Here is a 19162-nt window from a genome sequence, read left to right as displayed (position 1 = left end):
GTGCTAAAATGTTTGAGTTTTTGGCCATTAAATGATTTATTTCAGACAGAACTATTTCTGATGCCTGCAGCTTCATTAGGAAACCAAACATGACTCAATAAAAACTTTAAATAAAAACCTCTCAGGTAAATATCTCCACAGCAGTAGTCAGGACCAATTTAACTGGATTTTCATAACATTCCTGGCCTCTTCCTCTTTATGTAATTTGTTTTAAAGTGTCAACTCTGCAACAGTCTTTATTGATGTTTTGTTGTTTTTTTTAACTATTCCTGTTTAAAAGAATGCTTCCTGTTGCAGAGTTGCCTGCATATTATTATATAAAAAGTTGTTTGTGGCCCTTTGGGGATTTCAGAGCGGATTGTGATTTACTCTGGGGAGGGGTGTTAAAGCACCTTGTCCAAAGGCCCGTATTAAGCCGGGCTGATGGGCTGAGTGTAGGATGGGAGGCAGACTCAGATCTCACTGAGGTTAGGAGCCCAAGGTTAGTGCGAGGCGTGGAGATGAATGCAGCTCGTCTCATTTCTGAATGCAAGGACGCCAGCGCAGCGCTGCGTGGCCAGCAGGTATTGAGGCGGGCCACGCCACATAATTGGATTGAACGCTGGCCATGGTATTTATGTCACTTCTCGTCTTGTCAATCCCTTAACAGGCATTGCGGCGGCGTGGGGATCTCCCATGGTGACGGGACTTTGCCCTATTCAGACAGAAAGGAGAGAAAAGACCCAAGCCTCATTTAATTCACGTTTAATTCTCACTCAAATCGTTTTAACGCTGCTGTTATTTGCATAACAGGAAAAAAGGGACTCTGCCTTTTCAGGGCGCCTGTGTGTGAGAGAAGGAACAGGAACAGTGTTGTAATTGAAAGTGTTTGGTAGGCTTATATATGCATACGCTGAGGGACAAGCGTTCTCACACGGATCAGCGGACTGAGGGATTCTGGAGCCGTTTTTCCACACGTTAGATCACTTCTGTGATGGCATTTCCACACAGCGTGACGCAGCAGTTAGACAAAGAACAAATAAAAACCTGCTCTGACTCAGAAAGTCTTTCACAGCCCCAAAATCCTGCGGCTGAAATAAACTTTCAACCCTTCTAAAAATTGATATTAAAACAGCAAAAAAACAACATCTAAATAGATGCAAAACATTTAATGTGAGGTGATAATCTTCAGAGAAACAGTGAGTCAGAGACACCAACCGGACGGAGATTAGGATGGGAGGCGTCTGGGGTTCAAATCCCCAACGGAGGAACAAAAGTCTGAAAAACATGTAACCTTGGAATCAGGCACCTTTCTCTCCACCTGTGAGGACCCAAATGAGTCAGAACCAGGAGAACCCTGCAGATGTTCTACGCTGAAGATTAAAGCTCAAAATCTGCATTCATAACAAACCTGCAAAATTTTAAGCACTTTGAATTATCCTCCTGTCAAATTAATTTCATTTCAGGCACCTAAACAAAAACTCATAAAATTTTGCACATATATTGGTAGTGTGTGAAATGGCCAAGCAGTTCCCCCGTTAAAGTCCCTCTAGCTCTCTTACCATAACGTATAAATGTGAAATAAATCAGTCAAGTTCATTTGATTTCAGCAACAAGGCAGTTTAAAGGGTTTGTATCATAAAAACAGAACTCATGAAAATAGACAAATCTCAAGAAAAAAGTGTCTTAAATGTATGTAAGTCTTAAAACCAACAGGACTTTAACGTGTTTATTTCGATTAATTAGTTACAATAGTTTTTAAGGCAATCAATCGCATTTTTTATTATTATTATTTTTTTGTATAAACAAGGATTATGGGCGGAACTTTTGTATTCACGAGTTTCTGGTACATCCGTAAATCTGACGCACAATTGTACAATTCGCAAACGACGACGACGGACGACAAATAAGTTTCTCTTCCACTTGAGACTAATTTCTGCTTCACAAGTCGATCTGATTTGATGCTGGAAAAAGCTTGGACTGTGTTCAAGCTGTGCTAAAAGGAGTTAGCCTATCAGTGAAGATATTCAAGCCTAAATTAGCATCTGAATGTTAAACATGTAGCTCCAGCACAGACGTCCCCAACGCTGACAACCCACATTTATAAAGATCCACAAATAATCAGAGGTTCCTGAGTGGACAGAGCAGAACTTTGCACAAATCTGATGGTTGAAGAACCAAAATATCAGATTAAAAACAATATATATATTTTTATTCAATATTTTAGCAGCACAGAGTTTTTGAATTTAACATTTTGCTTACCTTGACGATTAAATTGATTAATTAATCACATACCCTGCAATTAACTTCATTAAGTTTAATCAAGTCCCATCACTATTTTATTTATATTACTTTGATTTTTTCAGTATTGTTAAAAATGATAGCAAATAATAAAGAAGTTGGAAAATGTTTTCCCTGGCGAGTGGTGAGCCAGTTTAGCCATTTAATTCAAGACGAGGGAAAAATCTAAAAGCTTTTGTTCCATCTGTAGATAAATTCACTCATAACAAGATATTTTTCAAGTCACTTTTCAGCAAGACAGGAGCTGGTTTTAAGTAAATAATATCTTAATATTGATGAAAAAGTGCTAGTTGTACTGGCAGAATATTTCCCACGTTGGAAGTGGAATAATCTGCCAGTGAAACTAGAACTGTTTCATCAATATTAAGGAATTATTGACTTTAAACAAGATTCAATATCTGAATGAAAACGTTACTTATAAGTTAAATTTGTCTTTTTTCAAATGTACCAAGACATTAGCACTAAAAACCAGCCCAAAAATAAAAAAGATTATTTATTAGGATAAAGATGAGTCTATCCACAAAGCAAAGAGTGATCCAGGTTTTCTTCTATTGCTGCAACTAACAGTTATTTCAGTAATTGATTATTCTATTGATTATTATGATGATTAACTGGATTAAAAAACAGACACATTCTGCAGATTTTTCCTTTAAGCACTGAAGCCTTTTCTATACAATATTAGAAATACATGAAAAAATGCAAATAACTAAATTCATGTTTGAAATAAGAAAATAATAATTTTATAGACTAAGATGCAACAACAGCATTCATTTATTGAATGTTTGATCCTTCGTAGCAAAAGATGCATCTGCAGTTAAATAAAAACTTGTAACATCAACATGTGAAAAGCTCAGCCCTTTCTGCTTGACATCAAGTCACTGTAGTTTTTGGATTAACTGATTAACAATTGGACCATAAAAGGTGATTAATATATATATTAAATTTTTTAGAGAATTTGAATCAGGTTTAGCTAAAACCTCTGAGAATGTTCTTTCAGAAATGTCGTGTTTTAGAGTCTGCATGTTAACAATTATTTGATTATTGAACTAGCTGACAATTATTTAATTAATCAATTAATCACGATTAATTGTTCCAACCCCATTTTCTTCAGCAAACAGTCTGGATCTCAAGGCAACTCGACATTTACAGTGAAAGTTGGTCAGTTTGGCCTTGAGAAGGTTCCAAAAATCTTACCAAGATTTTTTGGTCTGGTTTCCATCGCAAATATCTTAACTAACTTACAAGTAACTTTTCAGTTACTCTACAATTTAAAGTAACTATTTAAAACAAGACAAAACTAAAATGTAACCTTTCGTCATGATAAATGAGCTTGTTTTAAGTATATGATTCATTAACATTGATGAAAAAGTTCACTGGCAGACTATTGTACTTGTGGAAAAAATTATCTGCCAGAGGAACTAGCGCTTTTTCATCAATATTAAGGAATTATTGACTTAAAACAAGCTGCTATATATTTGACAAAAGGTTACGTATTAGTTTTGTCTCATTTTAAGTGTAATAAGGTATTTGCAGTAGAAACCTGACCCAAAATACTTGGTAAGAATTTGAGTTTTTGCAGTGTGCAGAGATCTGTTAGATGAAAAAATAACTGATGAATTGATGTGCCTCCACTTGATACATTTGTTAATTTGATACTTTAAAAAAGTCTTAAGATGGCATTTTGTCCGTCTGAAATGCAAGGACTTGAAAGGAGACAGACTATCTAATCTAAGTACTGAAAATTATCGCTTCTCTTATTTTGCTTCTCTTTAAACCTGAACCGACCTCCTGCCCTCTCCCCCTTCCCTCTCTCGCTCTGGATTAAACCCAAGCTGCAACCTTTGATTTTAACTTCATCTCTGCCTCTTGATCCCGCTGTCTGCACGAGCACGGAGAGCGCGAGGCGGATAAAGTGACTAGTCAGCTTCCTGCTGCTTCCCTCTCCTTGTTCTTTGTTGGCTTTCGGCCCCTTAGCCCAGCTCTTTGCTCCCGATGTGCGCACACACCAATGCGCACATGCACATGTTATGATATGCACGGCCTTGCACATGTAGCTGCGTGTGTGGGGTTTGATCTGGGTTCCTGCTGTACTCTATTGTGTCTGGGCAGGAAACAGCTAATCCAGTCAGATCCAACCCAGCCAGGGATCTGGTGCTCATATAGTCTGACAGGTAGGAGCTCCGCTGTGGGAAACAGAAATCTATCCGTCAGATCGCCGGCATCTGCTTCTGTCACCGTTCTCAGGAGGATGAAGAAACGAGAACGAGGGAAATTCAACTGTCCGAGAGCCGTTTGACTCCTGTGATTCGGTGTAGAGCAGGCCGATTCACGTGGACGGGACATAAACTCAATTAAATCTGGTGTAATAATGTCTGCTTTTAATGTTGGGGCCAATACCCAGTTTGGTAAACCTTTTACGTAATATTTCTCATTTTATTCAAACCTCACAGACATAGATCACGCATCTGTACTTTTTATGGCTATCTTCTATATTTTAAAGGGGATTTAATATAAAAAATTCACAGTTTGCACGTTTTTATTCTTCCATTTTAGTTTTTACTGCTTCTAAAAACAGCTAAAGTGCTTTAAAAAAACTCACCAAAACGTTTTTTGGCAATAAGTTAATGTTTTTTGGTGTCTGGAAAATGAGCCGTTTCAAAAACCTCCTGTTGCGTTCGACGGGCACTGCGTTGTTACCTAGCAACAACCCCAGCGGAACTCTGCCCGTTACCTAGTAACCCCAGTGGAACTCTGCCCGTTACCTAGTAACCCCAGTGGAACTCTGCCCGTTACCTAGTAACCCCAGTGGAACTCTGCCCGTTACCTAGTAACCCCAGCGGAACTCTGCCTGTTACCCAGCAACCCCAGCGGAACTCTGCCCGTTACCCAGCAACCCCAGCGGAACTCTGCCCGTTACCTAGTAACCCCAGTGGAACTCTGCCCGTTACCTAGTAACCCCAGTGGAACTCTGCCCGTTACCTAGTAACCCAGGCTGAGTTCCAGCACGTATGGTCTCCAGGTATTAATACTGCGGTAATAATACCTGGATTATTACTGCATCTCCGGTTTTCAGTGTGGCTATGGATGGCAAGTAAAAGAATCGTCTTTTTCTACCCTCCAGCGTAGAAATTCCCAGATGTAAACAACAACATGTCAAGATCCTCCTGACATCATGTCTGAAAGTACCAAACATAAAGTCGACATGGAGTCCCACTGTGACAGTTTCCAACACTGACAGCTGAGGGCAGAACTTTACAGACGATATTCAAATCTCTCCAATGACTCATTTAAATCTCCATTCATAGAAAACTGAACACTTTTCATATTACAAGGAGGCCGACAGTCTTCGGAGAAAATCAGCACTGATGCTACAAACTTCATTATCACTGAAGAAAGAGTCAAAAGGACATTTTCATTTCCTGTTTTCAGATGTTTGAACCCCCAGCGAGCGTGCATGGACCCAACAGATTACGGTCATGGTGCCCACCAGGAGGGACATTCATGCTACTTCCTACTTCAGCTTTACTTGATCATTTCAGATGGACTAAAGTCAGCAGCTCACACACAGCCTGCAGTATAAAGGAGCAGCCAGGAGGATTTCCCAATTTTTTCCATATCAGGGCTCCTTTGAAAGCTCCGACTATGAACTGAATAGGAGGTTCCACTGAATCCATTCACCTCAATGATCTGCTCACAATCAACCATATCTGTCATACATGGCTGGGCCGGAGAGACCGGACAGGAGGGCAGAGGGCGGGAGAAAGGCCTCAGTTTGTTGGTGAAGACATGAAGGAGAGAATAAAACAGAGCCAGGTGCTAAAAACGGGTCAAAGCCACAAAACTTTAATGGGTTTTTATCAGAGTCAGCTAGTAATTTACTCAATTACATTTATTTGAGTAACTTTTTTGAAAAAAAGAACTTTTAGGAGTATTTTTACTCTGCTGCTCTTTTTATTTTTACTTCAGTAAAAATACGCGTAAAAAGGTACTTTACTATGAAGTATTTTTTACTATTGAGTAAAATGTCTGGATTTTCTGCCCACTGAATTAAAAACAAACATGTTTTAACCAAAAGTTTGCCAGACACAGACACACACCTGCAGCTTTTGTTAAAATTTCATAAGTTTTTTCTTGAAAAAAACTGAATTTAAAACATATTTTTAGCCTGATTTTGCTATTTTTCTGCTACTCAGATGAATTTTGTCCATAAAATACCAAAAATTCCACTTAACTTTATATTTTGGTCTGTCTGATGATGTAATTTTTAAATATTAAATGATAATTTGATCAGTTACTCAGTTCTTTAGTAGACTTTTTACCAAATATGTTTTTACTTTCTCTTGAGTAAGGTCGTGCTAAACTTACTTGATTATAATTTTTCGCTGCTCTCTGGTTTTTATTGGGATTTGATGTCAGTGGTGCAAAAATATGACAAAAAAAGACAAAACACTGAAAAAGAGTGGCATAAATCAACACTAACCCGGAACATGTTGCTGAAATTGGCCAAACAAATAAATTTTAACTTAAGCATCTTTCACTAAAAAACTGACTTGAATCACCATAAATTATTTTTTTGTTTGCACATTCTCTCTTGCAAAATACCTTAATCTCAGCCAGATTAAATAAAGTTCAACTGTGAACAGCAATTTTCAAATTCTAACACAGATTTTCAGCTGGATTTAGGTCTGAGCTTTGATTAGGCCATTGTATCAAATGGATATTCTCTGATTTAAAATATTACATTGTAGTTCTGGTTTTGGGTTTACTCTGAAATCTTTATGCAGATTCTCCCACCTGAGTTGTGAATCTCTGCAGCTCCTCCAGTTACCATGGCCTTTCCCAGCAGGTATGATGCTGGTCAGCAACCGCACTGTAAAACAGAATAAGTAGACTTTACTTAAAAAATTATGCAAACTCATTGTCTCAGAAATAAAAAAAAAATCAAATTTTAAAAACTTAAAATGTTAGTAAGTGCAAGCTGTTAACTTTACACAATTTTGAGTAACTTAACTGCACTGTAAAACCTAATTAAGTTTTTTTTTACAATTAAAATTCTGTATATTAAAAGAGAACTTGTTTGGGACAGTTCTTCCTTTTTATTTGTTTCTCTGCTCAAACTTTGACAAAAGAACATATTAAGCAGTGATCTCTGGGCTCACTTATTTACAGATTTATTTATGGATTAATGTGCATTACTGATATTTTATTTATTTATGTATTTAATAATATTTAAATACATAAAATACATAAAAAATATTTATTTTTTATTTAGACATATTTAAATTTAAATCACTCAGAATATATATATACGTATATATACATAAACTTTATATTTCTCATGGTTATATTTGTATTTACTAATATTTGACACTTTCAATGGAGTAGCTGACAGCATATAACAAGTTTCCACTTAGGAATCAATAAAGTATTTTCCATTCCATTCATCATGTAGTTCCTAAACATGTTTCATTCATTTTTAAATCAACTACAGAGTTTAAATGTTTGTCACTGATACAATTTCTTCCCTTCAAGATAAAAGTCTAATATTTGACCTTAACCTGCAAGGAAATGTGTCTTCGCAAAGATTTTCCTCAGAGGTTGCATTTATTTTACTTTATCTGATTCCTTTTCTTCACTTTAAAGTTTTATATTTTTAATGGAAGGAGGTCCACACTGTCGCAGTGTGAACACACACTTGGACACGCCCACACACACACACACACACAGCTGTCGTATTAGAAAGCCAACAGCGAGTGGTGGGACACAGGACGGTCTTTAGTTCTGCCTTTTCAGCACCAGACAGTAATGGTTTCGATTTACCATGGGCTTTACCAGCATGGCCGCACGCTCATGGTGAGTGATCCTTTACTTAAGGGGTGATTTCATGGGGGTCCGTCCGGAGAAAGAGGGGAAGCTAATGTGGAAATCCCTGCCTCCCTCCCAGGTCCAGGTGCTTCTTCGCTCCACCGCTCATCAAAGTCCAACCTCAGGGTTTTTATTTCTGACCTTCCACCTGTTTGTTGTTATCACACCGATTCCAGAAACGTCTCTCCACCGACAGACGAACAGAAGCAAATAAATCTGCAGATTCTTCAAGTTTCATTTCAAACATTTACTGGTTTAGATGCTGTGGATTAGCAGCCACTGCTCTGCCCACACTGCATAGACAATAATGTCCAACCTGTTTGTTACAGGTTAGACATTATTAATCGCATAATGACATGATGTCCCACAAACTCGCTCTTCAGAATACATTTTTAATCATCTACTGCTGCCAGGTGATGGGTCATTATTAAAGGTGACCTATTATGCTTCATTGAACAGGTTGGATATTTATTACATTTTTTTGCACAAAGTCATTCTTAGATAATCAGATTTTACTCTGGTTAGTTCTGCCCATCTTTGAGCTGTTTTAGAGCGTCTTGTCACTTTAAATCCAAATAAGCTGCTTCTGGCTGCGCAACATTTACACTTGCATGTGAAAATGGCTGCATACAGATGGCAATGATACAAACGCATACCTTTGAAAAGCAGAAGTGGAGCCTCCTGCGCAACCAACAAGAGTGCAGCAAATGGTTTCTGGATGGTAAGTCAACAACAACACTTGTCTTTTCCAACAGCCATTGTACAGCGCATACAACGGTACAACCAGCTGATTAAACACGCTGGAGCTCCGTTTAGGTTGCTAGGTAACGATAGAATGCTGCTGGGGTTGCTAGGTAACGGGAGGTGCCTGCTGAATTTTGGCGTTACATTCTGGAGGTCTTTTAAAATGCTACTTTTCCAAACACCAACAAAAAACATTTACTTGCTGCCAAAAAACAGTTTGATTAGGTTTTTTTCAAGCACTTGGGAGTGTGAAAAGTCTTTGGAGGGTCTAGATGAGATCTTCAGGAGTTCCTCAACACCGTGGAATTAAAAATTTTGAAGGATGCGGATAATTTCTGTAGCCAGGCGGAGATGCTTTTATCATTTCTGCTGCAGTAGGTCAGCGTCCTCGGTGAGAAGGACGTAAATCCATGATTTGGGTCCATTTTCAGCTTTTGCAGTATTTCTTTTAGTTGCAGGTTTAGTTTTGTTCAACTTCATCTTGTGTTTGCTGATGATCTCAACTTCAAGTTTGTGTTGCTCAGACATCTGGATAGATGCGAACACGAGCCTGATTGACAGCGTTAAGACCCTCCCCCTGGCCCCCGTTTGGTTGATTTAGAAATGAAGCAGTGCATTTCTGCAGACAGATGCAGAGAAGCTTGATTTTTTTCCCACAGATTATCTCATGTTAAACTATTTCTGGGCATAGTGATAGTTTAACAAATACGTTTTAAATCATATTCGTTTATAAAAGTTACATGCTGCAACTTTAATTAGTGCTATTTAAATAAATTAAAATGAACTAAACTTTAATTGGACTCAACGTTTTCATCGTCACATACATATTTCAGGTTAGTCTTTAAAGTAAAATGTAAAAAATGTTTTATCCACCTCGATGTGTGTGTGTGTGTGTGTGTGTGTGTGTGTCGGCCTCCCTGCATCTCTAATCCTCGAAATAGAGTGAAGACCATGAAAAACCCTCCATCCCGCGGCACTCGGCCATATGTCCAATAGAGCTGCTTTCTCCCCAGATTATCACTCACATCATTTATTTAAGCGCCGTTTCTCCCTCCATTCAGGTTCTTTTTGTGTTCTTGTAATTGCTGCTTTTCTCATGAAAACAACAGAAAACGAGGGAAAGCAATCGTACGTGACCAGCAGCGTCTTTAGCATCCTTATCCCCATTTTCCCCGGAGAGCCTAAACCCAGCGATGTCAAGTGAGTTTTGTTAAACATTTAACGACATGTTAAAAGTTTCATTAGCCACATTGTGAGCTGTTAATCAAGAAAGGCCATCTGTCGGTGTTCCTTCAGCAGAGGTTTTCCTCTCTGGAACCTAAAACTGGAATCAACATGTAGCACAGAAGTGCTGGGAAAACTTCTTTTACTTAGAATTTCATGTTTAGACTGGTCATGTGACTTTTTATTCAAAGTATGAACTTTTTGGTAAATGTAAAAGTAAAAATACCAGAACAGGTGTGACGCATCTCATCCCTTCAGTTTATTGGCAGTAAAACATTTTGTTTTATTCAGGAGTGATAAAAAAATCAGAGAAAATATAATAAGATTAAGTTAAACTCAGATTTTCCTTTTTAAATCTTACAAATTAAAGCGGCACAAATGAAGAGCAACTGATTGACACCAGTTTTTGTTGTGGGCTGGTTGGTTGACCTCCGATGACCCTTTATTAATATCTTTAAAATGATAGATAAATGTTTCCACCCTCCCCCACTCAGCTCCTTCAGACTAGCCAGCAGCAATTAGCAAACACCTGGTGGAACTGCACATCAGCTGAGCTCATTATAGGAGCTACTTCTCAAAGCAACACTGATAAAATGTTGACGGGTTAATAGAGGAGCCGTGTTGTGATGACTTCATGAAGGCAGAGTTTCAGAGAGAGCAGGAGCTTCTTAAAGAAACTGCGGCCCAATTTCAAGGTGTTGAGTTATGAAGTCAAATTTCTTTTAAGTCATATACATTTTTATAACAACAGAAGGTAACAGTTACTTGGTTGCCCAATAAAATGGCACTTTTTGCCTTCAAAATACATAATACTGCCCCTTCGATGGGGGTATTTATTTAGCGTTTTTAGCTAAACAGTATTGTGCTAGGATGAGGCAGTTTTCTGGCTGAATCAAAATTTGTGTATTTTGCGAAACTGCAATGGAAACGCTTTGTCCGCATCACATGAGTCACGTGATCAACAACCGGATGTTACTACTGTCAGAAAAGACGAAGAACATGACAGGAAGTGGTAAGATGATTGTGTTTTTAATGACTTCTAATGTAAACAAACTTATTCATGTGTGACTTTAATTGCATTTATTTAAACAATGCAATTGCAAAATTGTGTTTTTCAATTACAAATGTGCGCAAATGATAACGTTAATAAAAAAACCATTTACGCAACTGTGGTGTTTCCGTAAAATAAGACGTTTTATTAAAATCACACTTCAATAAGCTTGCTCACACTATCACTCATTAAAAACCACAGCAACAAAGGATGTAAACAGTTACATGAGATCCTTCATAATTCAGCCAATTAGCCATTAGCTAATGCTAATTATCTATCAGCCAATCAGGGAAGGAGCCTTGCCTTGTATTGAGCATTTTGGGGAAGTTGTAGACGGCCATTTTACAGAAAACCAATGGATTCAACATGTTCAACATTACACACAACTGCACAAAACAAAACCCATCCCACTACCACTTCCTGTTTTCTTTGTTGTTTTCACCAGTAGTAACATCCAGCTGTTGATAATGTGACTCCTGTGATACTATGGCTGAAAAACCATTTTTTAATCTTAGAACATTAGTTTTTTTGCTGTCTTTTCATTAAACAAATATATAATATCTTCATAATTTCAATTTGTGCAACTCTGTGGTAAATTGAACATAAGCCTCAAATGGCGAAGCCGCTTCTTTCAAAGCTGAATGAAGGCGGAAGATTCAAACCCACGTCTCCATCTCTGTACTTTCTGCTCTCGCCTCTGGTTTGATGAAGGTTTTTGTAGAAAGCGTTGTTAGCCGCGCTAAGCCGCCCTGAGCCGGCTGATTATTCCCTGAAGGGCCGCCGAGCTTTGAAGCTCCACATTCATCCGCCTCTTTCTCCTCCATCGGCGTCTGCGTCCCGCTCGCAGCTCAAACCCGATGATGTAAAGTGGCAGAGGAGGAGGGGATTTAAATTACTGTGCCGTCTTTCTTCCTCGTCGTATTTAATGGGTGTTACTGTGGGAGACCCGAAGCACAGAGGAGCTGCGAAGGCCGATCCCTCTGAGAGGCCGAATCTTGAGTTTTTAATTAAAGCGAACAGAAGGATCTGAACGAGGCTCTCGTCTCCGAGTTGCAGCGCAGAGCTGGAAAACCGCGGAGCCGCAGAGAGGCTGTTTACAGATAAATCCATTAACAGTCCTCATTAATCAATTAACTCATTCATGGAGAATAAAAAGGATAATTAACTCCTGGTTAAAGCTCCGCTGAGAGGGGTCAGCCTTTTTCAAACTGTTGCTTTGCTGCAGGAACTTAATGTCCTTTAGAAAATTAGATTGGCTTGACAACGGTGCTAAAAAAAATAGGTTTTATTTTGCATTTTGTCTGTGCAGGACTGTTAGGGAGAAAATAACTGATATAGATAGGAAAGATTTTAAAAAATTTACACAAAATGACCTATGAGAAAGTAAAATAAAATGATTTAAGAGTAAAAGCAACAAAAAAAGGCTGAAACTGTATTTTATGCACTATTTTGTCGGTATTATATTAAGTGTATCAATAAATGTATATGTAAAATAAGAATTTTATATAGTAATTTGTTTGATTGGCTCTAATTAAAATATTTTTACAAAAAAAAGAGTAAATGATGATATGAACAAGTTCAGATTGGATTTGTCTTCATTTTTGCCTCCTAAGGAAGAAAACCGAGAAAAAAAGAGGAAATGTCATTAATGAATGCAGAGAATTACATTCGGGCAACAGAAATTAAATATTACAGCCAAAATGTTAAATAAAATTACATTTAATAGTTGCTGTTGGGTTTGTTTGTTTTTTGGTTGCATTAAAATGTTTTATTCCTGTTTTTCTCTTGTTTGTTGTTATTTTGGTATTAATTTCTAAAAGAACGAAGCAAAAATATTTTTCCATTTTATTTTGTTTATAGTTTTTTTCTATTCCTTATTTTATGGTTTCGATTTTCAACAATATTTTTTCTGTTTTTATTTTCTGACCATTTTTAAATTATCTTTATTAGTTGTTCTGTTTTATAGTTTTCCACATTAATTTTTTATTTCTCTTCTAAAATATATATTTCTAAATATTGTCTCTTGATTTTATTTGATCTGCATGGCTCAGTTTTTTATTGTGCTTTTTGTGTATTTTTGTAAAATATTGAGGTTTTCCGTCTTTTTCACTTATTTGTGTTTTGAAATGTTATTTTTAATTTGTTTGACGTGACAAAATGTTACTTTTTTGCATTTTTGTTGCTGTTTATGTGCTAGAAATGCTCTTGAGATTTTATTTTTTCTTTTTAGCAACATGTTTTCTGAAACATTTATTTATTCTTAAGCTTTTTTTTTTTTTTACTTATTTTAAAAGCATTTAGATTTCCCCATTTTTTTTATTTAAAATTTTTCTGGTTTAGTTTTTTTTCTTGATCTAAAAATGTTCTCTCTACAAATAAATTGACGTTTTTTCTTCAGGTGCTTTTATTTCAAGCGGTAAAGTTTCTGCTTGAATTTGCAAATATTTTTGCTCTCATCCCACATCTAGTGGGAGTTTGTTGCCGTTGGGTTTGAGTATCCAGCCTCTTTTGAGGCCCAATTTGAGCCGCTATAAAAGAAGCAGTGAGGCGAAGTGGAGGGCAACGAGCGATCGGCTGCTTTTCTACCTGAGAGCAAACACACATCGCAGCAAAGCGCCGTCAAGTGCAGCTGAGAGGGGCTGCAGAGGGGCAGCAACAATGGGCCCTCGGGGCTGCAGTGTGACCCCTGGGAGTCTATCATTCAAAAAAGGGTTAGTCTATCATTCACACACTGAACAGATTCACGAGGCCAGGACAGGCAGTTCTTTATCGCAGAGGGGAGGAGGAGGAGTCAGGAGGTGGAAGTGCGTTTCCACAGAGAATTAAAGCTAAATCAGCTTCAGAGCAGGGAGCAGGTACGCAACGCTCAAACGTGTCAAACTCAAATGGGCCGAGATCTGCCGTCATTTCATCCAAGACTCACTTTAGTTTTCAAGTAGCACAAAAAATATTTCTGAAAATACAGTATTTTAATTTCAAAACTGAACAACAACACTGCAAAAACATAAAATCTTTCCAAGTATTTGGTGGAAATATTTTAGTACAGGGTTTCTAAGCCCGGTGGTCGGGGCGCCGAGGCGGTCCAGCAGCGTGTTTTTGTATTAAAAGATGTTAAGTCAGGGGTATCAAACTCCAGTCCTCGAGGGCCGCTGCCCTGCAACGTTTAGATGTGCCTCTGCTGCACCACCTGAACAGAATAATTAGGTCATTAAGGTTCTGGAGAACTGGTCTACACAAGGAGGAGGTAATTAAACCATTTCATTCCAGTGTTTTGTACCTGTGGCACATCTAAAAACTGCAGGACTGCGGCCCTGGAGGTCTGGAGTTTCACACCCCTGTGTTAACTTGACAGGAAATGTAAAAATATTACTGGGTTATTTTATGTTACGGGAAAACATCGCCAGTGAAACACTATTTAAACCCACAACTAGTCTTAGAAACAACTGATCAAAAATACAATTAGAATGAATATCAGTTATTTGCACTTCTGTTTAATCCAAATTAAGTCAGCAGCTCCATAAGGGCCCCCAGGGCTTCAGGGGCCAATAAATGCTACTATTTTAATACAGATACATAAATGTAACATTTGTTTATTGGAATTATCAATGCTGCTAAATTTGATTTAATGGTTCCAGCATACATAAATTAAAAGATTTTAAATTGTTTAACATTTAATTGTAATATTTTAAGGACTTGGCTAGTTTGCTTTGTAAAAGTTCGAGAACAATACTCACAGTTCGATTGTTTTGTTACCACAGCCACAATCTGGTGCTACTTGGTAAAGCTGTGTGTTTTTGCAGTGTGGTTAAATCAGTTGGATTTTGTTGCCTTCATTTTGTTTGGTCTCTTTTAGGACAATCAGGACGTTTCGACGCTCTGTCCCGGTCCCTCGTCCTGCAGCTCCTGGTTTCTGTTTCCAGGGTCGGTGTGAGTGTTGAGATGCCACACAGAGCTGTGACGAAAGGAGCAAAATACAGACATTTCACACACACACTGACACACACTCACACAGCAGTTTTTCAGCTCATTAGGCAGACGGTGGCGTGGATAATCAGGTTTTATATGGATGCTGCGAGGTCATTATGATCTAATTACCATTAGTGGGTATTCAGCTGGGCAGAGAGGGAGGAGGAGGAGGAAGGAAGGAGGAAGGACGGTGCACATCTCAGAGAAAAGACAGAAAAAAAACACAATGTCAGCTGTGGCATCTCTGATGCATCTAAAGCAGAAAGTTTTGTTTTCAAGAAATGTGGCACTTTGATGAGAATCAAAATTGGTTTATGGTTTTTAATCTAAACTCGCAGAAAAATCTGAAAACTGAAGTACTTTCTGGAACTTTATTAAAGCTTTTCTCTGATCCTCCTGATTGTATTCAGGTTTCTGTGCTGAAACGTTTTTATTTTCATTCGTTCATGCTGCTAATAAGCTGATAAAAAAATATAAAACTCTGACAGAAAGCTGAAACTGATGCAGAAACTTATCATGGCTGAACAGCAGAAGGAAAAAAAAGTCTTTGGTTGGTAAAATCAAGACAACGTTCTCCATTACACACTGAATAAGATTCCTGCACTGTCAAAAAAACATTTGCTGACTCAACTTGGCTCCAGTGTCATTGTTGCTTGCTCTGTTACGATAAATCAACTTTATTGCACAAAGTTAAGTTTAGGTTAAATATAAAAATGTGAGTGAATTTATGGAGCACATTTCCGCCATGAAAGAAAAAAAAACCACAGGAAGACATAATTAAGAGTTTTAAAGTCATAATTATGAGAAAGAAAAGTCACAGATTTTCTACAGTCTCATAATCATGACTTTGAATCTCAAAGTCACGATTATGAGATACTTAATTATCCCCTAATTGTGACAAAATCTCTTATTTGTGACTTTGAAAGTCGAAACTATGACTTGATATCATCATAACTGAATCCCATAATTATGAGTCCAAAAGTACATTACAGCTCACAATTATGACTGAAAGTACAAATTATAACTTTGTATGTCAAAATTATGACTTTTTATGTCATTACTATGACCGAAACTCATAACTGTAACTTTTAAAATCAAAATTATAAATTATCATCTCTTAGTTATGATCTTGAAAGTCAAAATTATGACTCTGAAAGTGGAAATTATAATTTTGTATCTCAAAATTGTGACTGAATCTCATAACTGAGAATTTGAAAGTCAAAATTATAACTTTATATCTAATAATTATGACATTAAAACTCATATTTATGCCTTCCTGTTGGGCTTTTATGATTTCTTTCATGATCTTCACATGAACTCCAGGCTAGCAGGGAGGAAAAGTTAAATCACATTTCTGTTTTCAGACAATCGAAGCCCCAGTGTGACGCAGAGAGCTGGTTAAATTCCACGCTGCATACATGGGGGTCCAAACCTTTTGTCGCAGCGTGTTAAACGGGTTAAAGAGTGCTGTCCTGGAGCCACCAGTGTGTGTCCTGGTCAGCGTGCGTGCATAAAGGAGTCCATATGGCACTGGTCAGTCGGCCGCAGCTCCCAGCCAGGAGGGCCGGCCGACTGCCAATCAAACAGAGACGGAGAATAAATAATGAGCGGGAGGCGGCCACACACTCAAAGATGGTACAATATGCATAAACAACATAAAGCAAACTTATTAAATGCACCAACGGCTCTAACCAGTCAGTTTAAGGGGAACTATTGTCCAAAATTCATATTTTTTATGTTTTTGTTTGTCCGTTTGGGTCTCAACTCAAAAACAGCCAAACCAGTAAAAAAAAGAAAACACCCAGGGTTTTTTTTTATGTCAATAAGTTCATGTTTTTGGTGTCTAAACCTTTGGAATGCAATGTCACAAATCAGCAGGCACGGCCTGTCGCCTAGCAACCCAAGTGAAGCCCAGCCCATTGCCTAGCAACCCAATTTTAGCTAGTAGAGTTTCCATGTTTCTGTATTTTACTTGAGTATTCATTTTTCTGATTACTTTTTACGATCACTCCCTACATTTTAAAGAGGAAAGTCACTTTTTGCATGTTTTTACTTCCCTTTGCAGGTCGACTGCTTCTGAAAGCATCCAAGCACTCAAAAAAATAAATAACATTTGATTGTTTTTTGCATGTAGTTAATGCATTTCGGTGTCTGGAAAATGAGCTGTTTCAAAAACCATCAAATGTAATGTGACATTTAACCAGCATCAAAATCTATTATTTGACATTTAGTTTGCTTTTATTTTGTCACATTCATCTAATGGTATCTTTATTTTTTTTTATTTTTTTTTGCCTTTCTTAACATTGAACTGTTTCCCAATTCTTAAACTTCTTTTCATATTTTATATATTTTCCTCTCAGTCTAATAGTCAGATTTTGCTTTCTTATGTCATTATTTAGATTGTTTTACTGTCTTATTTTTATTTTCAGTGTCTTAAGTTTTATCATCCCGAACTTGTTTTGTTTTTAACTTGCTTATTATTTTTGTTAATTTCCCAGCTGATTTGACTGCAACACTGTTGCGTTTTAGTCTGATTCTAGTACGTTTCTGTCTTTGCTGATCCAAAATCTGCAGACAGAAACACAGAAATCCTTTCGCCTCATTCAGTTCTGCCAACAACAGACGCATGAATCTGATCCCAAAATGAGATTCTTTTCAGAATAAACGGTAACTGCCGTGTGTGTGCTTCCAAACCTTTGCATTAATCTTTTATAACAGCACTTGAAGCTCATGTCTCGTCGCTGGAATTCCGTTCATCTTCTCAAACGTTCAGCAGCTCAAACAATGCGGCTCCTCTGCAAACCAAAGGCCTCCTAATGACGCCATTCTCTTCGCTGATTTTCATCCTTTTGGATCCTTTGGGGAGCGTTTGGCACATTTGATCAGGAGATTAGGGGGGGAAAAAACCTGAAAATGGTGGAAGAGGCGCAAGAAAAGCGGCTTTTGGAGGTTTCCCGACAGAGGGCAGGGTGTGTGGTCGAGGTCCTCAAGTGCTACTTCACCGCTGCTCTCAGTCGTTTGGCAGGATTGGAGATCCAGATGAAGCTTCTTTTGAGTCCAGAGTTCAGCATTATGTCACGTTAAAGGAATTCGGACAGAATCTGGACGGGCTCAGCTGCCACTAACCCGCTGACCTCAGTCAGAGCTCCGAACCCGCCTGGAGGCTAGTTAGCATTAGCTTAAATTTAGCTAACCCACCTGGAGGCTAGTTAGCATTAACATTAGCTTAAATTTAGCTAACCCGCCTGGAGGCTAGTTAGCATTAACATTAGCTTAAATTTAGCTAACGGGTTGTTTAGTGGTTTGTTTCCGGGTAATCTTGATAATTTATTCATAATCAATCAGCAACAGACAGAATCAGAGCAAATCTTCTTCTAAATGGATTTCTGCTTAGTTTGGTTGGAAACAACCCGACGGCTTTAAAACCAGAGCAACAGTCCAACTTCCCGCTTTTACCGTAATGGCAGTGGCTGCAGAATTGCGCAAATTGAAATTATGAAAAATAAATTCTCTTAATGGAAGCACAGACAATTTTGGGGGGAAAAAACTCTAATTTTTCGATAAAAAGTTGTTGCACTGGGATGAGGTGGTTTTTCAGCCCTGTGGAAATAGATGTGTTTAGCTAAAATGTAATGGAAACACTCCCCCGCCCCCATCACACAAGTCACGTGATCAACATACTACTGGCGAAAACCACCAAGAAGACAACAGGAAGTAGTCTTCTTCGTGGCTTGTAGTCCCCCCCCCCCTCTACAATATTACATTTTGTCACAATTTATTCATGTTGTACTTTTTCCTTGAGTAATTTTAATGTGAAGCATTACTCTTATGTGAGTAAAATGTCTGGATACTATCAACCGAGTAAGTTCAGTGAAAGAAGAAAAAAATGCATCAGATTGCATAAATTTTTCTTTACCATAGCTGAATAAAAAAACGTTTCTATTCATTTGAAATGATGGATGTTGTTTTCTTGTCTGGTGTGCCATCAGAAACATCTGAAAAGAAAACGTTGCCAGCCTATAAAACTGGAAT

At 37.9% G+C, this 19162-nt stretch overlaps 1 long non-coding RNA gene across 2 annotated transcripts; it reads right to left on the bottom strand.

Annotated features, from left to right (window-relative positions):
* Positions 1–1133: 1133 nt before the first annotated feature.
* On the bottom strand, positions 1134–18669 carry LOC114152590 (uncharacterized). Of its 2 annotated transcripts, none has more exons than XR_003597168.1 (6): positions 17825–18669; positions 16563–16702; positions 15260–15328; positions 14899–15116; positions 7075–7150; positions 1134–1257 (listed from the first exon to the last, which is right to left on the bottom strand). It is a non-coding gene; the product is annotated as an uncharacterized LOC114152590 (long non-coding RNA). The 2 variants fall into 2 exon arrangements; XR_003597165.1 differs by having other exon boundaries at positions 15260–15276.
* Between the last annotated feature and the right edge of the window lie 493 nt (positions 18670–19162).

The sequence above is a fragment of the Xiphophorus couchianus genome, chromosome 2, assembly GCF_001444195.1.
Source record: "Xiphophorus couchianus chromosome 2, X_couchianus-1.0, whole genome shotgun sequence".
NCBI lineage: Eukaryota > Metazoa > Chordata > Actinopteri > Cyprinodontiformes > Poeciliidae > Xiphophorus > Xiphophorus couchianus.
The sequence above is the reverse complement of the archived record's forward strand: the minus strand, read 5'-3'. Positions and strand labels throughout refer to the sequence as shown.